The sequence below is a fragment of the Benincasa hispida genome, chromosome 11, assembly GCF_009727055.1.
Source record: "Benincasa hispida cultivar B227 chromosome 11, ASM972705v1, whole genome shotgun sequence".
Taxonomy (NCBI): Eukaryota; Viridiplantae; Streptophyta; class Magnoliopsida; order Cucurbitales; family Cucurbitaceae; genus Benincasa; species Benincasa hispida.
In genome coordinates this window covers 64,358,415-64,360,860 of record NC_052359.1, presented here as the reverse complement: position 1 = coordinate 64,360,860, position 2,446 = coordinate 64,358,415, and the positions used below count along the sequence as shown (strand labels likewise).

Below are 2,446 nucleotides of genomic sequence, written 5' to 3'. Positions count from 1 at the left end.
CAAGTACACAGATACATATAGTATACCATCTCATTATTTTATTTCCTCTATGAGGGAAAACAAAAAGTAATAAACCTGCAATCTCGAGGGTGGATGTGTGTCGAAACTTCAACCTTCGACAACCTAAACGAGATTTGCGAGATTTCCCTTGTCGAGGGTTGAAGTTTCAGCCTATGTATTGTTTCCAAGTTTTTCTTTGTTCGTCGAGTTCTCAACGTTCGACCTCCACATTAGTCGAGTTCTCAACGTTCGACCTCTAGCCTCGAACTCCCAAAACAACAATATTTCTCTAATAAGTTTCAAAACAACAATATTTCACTAATAAGTTTTGAAAACAACAATATTAATATTAAAGGTCCCTTTTAATCTATGTATTTCTCAATGTCAACTTTTAATTAGTGTATTTTCAATAAATCTTAAATTTAGTCATTTGAAGTTAATTTCTTTAAAAATTGGTAACTATCGATGCATAGATCTCATCAAGATCTTGGACATGTGGATGAAGCTCCTTTTGAACTTGTGAAGGTGTCTAGATTGACCCACAAAAATACTTACATCAGTGTGGTGTCGAACCAAATACACTTAGACACCTAAGTTAATATTAAGAAGCGTTTAGTTTAGCTAAGCACTTAGAATATTTCATACCTCTTGAAGTGTAAGAGCAGGACTATTAATATAGTCCATCGTCTAATATCTAATTGAGACATATGTAATATCAGTGCCATCAGAGTAGTTGTAGTCCTCGAGATTACAGACTTTCAGTCACGGAGCTTAGCTCGAATATTTTTCCTTTAGTGACAGTCGCAAGGACTAAACCGACATGGTTGACCCAACACTCAAGGTTTTGAGTTTCCATTTAGGGACGTGTAAACTCCAAGCATACTTATGGGATGCCTTGGACTTGGGCTTGTCCATGGCCATGGGCATGAGTCTTGCTTGGGACAATACTCAACATTTATATAATAATAATAAAAAGAAGAAGAAAAGTCATTTTCAAATAAAGTAAAATGAGTCAATTTATTTACAAATATAACAAAATTTTACTATTAATCTATGATAGTCTGCGATAGATACCAGTTAGTAGTTTATCACGATCAATCATGCATTGATATTGTCATTTTATTATACTTAAAAATATTTTAAACAAGTTTTACCTTTAAAATAATTACCCTTTTTAAGTTAAATGCGAAAAATAGTAGTCTAACTTATTTTAAATGATTGGAGTGGCACGTGATAAGATGAGATGGTATCTTTTCCCCACTCCCCATCTCTCCTTCTTGTATTCATCCGGCGAACCAGAACCTCGCCGCGGTTGCCGTCTCTGTTGGTTCCAGATCTGAAAACGCAGTGGGACCAGACCCTTCTTCCGGCGATTCAAAACAAAAATCAGAGAACTCATCTTCCTCTTTGTTTCAGATTAACAGCGAGCGGTATTTGAATGACGGTGGAGGTTCCAAAATGTTGGAGATGAGTCCACGAAGAAGAAGCTCAAATTCCAGGTTCCAATTTTCTCACACTCACTCACTTCTTAGTCTATTCAAATCATATTCTTCTTTCTGATCTCAATCTCCATAATGTGGATTCTTCCCGCTTTTCATTTTATTTTCTCGTCTGTTTGGCTTAATTCAGATGTGTTGTATACATAGTTGAAAGATGTGTTGTATACATCATTGATAGTTTAGGTCCATTGTGTTTGGTCATAAGGCATATGACAATAGTAAAATTTTTGGAAATCTAGGAACCTAATGGCCAGGATTTCGAAATCCAGTTTTGATACTTAATGGCCTTGACATTTTCATTCATTCCAAGTGGTCTGGAATGCTTTTAAGAGTAAAGACTATCGTCATAAACTAACACAGGTACTTTTGACATGCTTTGTCTTCACTTATATGTTTCTTAGTAAAATCTATAGAAGGTTATCCAATATATAATTGGTCTAAACTAAGTGCACTTAACTTTGTATTTTCTATGATTGAGCCGCCGAAAAAAAAAGGTCACTTTGTTGGTGTAGGTAATAATTTTCAATTCTTTTAAACCTTTCTTGACCATACTTTTATGTCATTTCATTTGTATGTGATATCAATGTATTCATCTAAACTCGAGTGCTATACTAATCATACACAATTCAAAGTTTAAGGACTAAACTACACTTATACAATCTTCAAAGTGTAAAGATTAAATTTGTAGTTTAAGGACTATATATAATATTGATAGAAATTACTGCATCATTGAGAAAAAAATGAAAGAATACAAAGGCATATAAAATCCAAGCCCACAAAAAAAAACCCACTAAAAAATGAGTTTTCAACTAAGTAAGATATTACCTAGAGAATAATTACAATACAGTCTTCGAAACCAAAGTCTAGAAAGGAACATGGAACCTCGCAAGGGACTAAATTAAACTAGATACAACCTTCAAAATGTAAAGTGAGAATCCAATAAATAT

At 33.9% G+C, this 2,446-nt stretch overlaps 1 long non-coding RNA gene across 1 annotated transcript in view; it reads left to right on the top strand.

The window, feature by feature from the left end:
* The first annotated feature begins 1,233 nt into the window (after positions 1–1,233).
* The window catches only part of LOC120092004, a 2,120-nt gene continuing 907 nt past the window's right edge, over positions 1,234–2,446 (top strand). The window contains exons 1-2 of the long non-coding RNA XR_005485880.1: positions 1,234–1,499; positions 1,739–1,859. This is a non-coding gene — a long non-coding RNA (uncharacterized LOC120092004). The remainder of the gene's footprint in view (positions 1,500–1,738; positions 1,860–2,446) is intronic.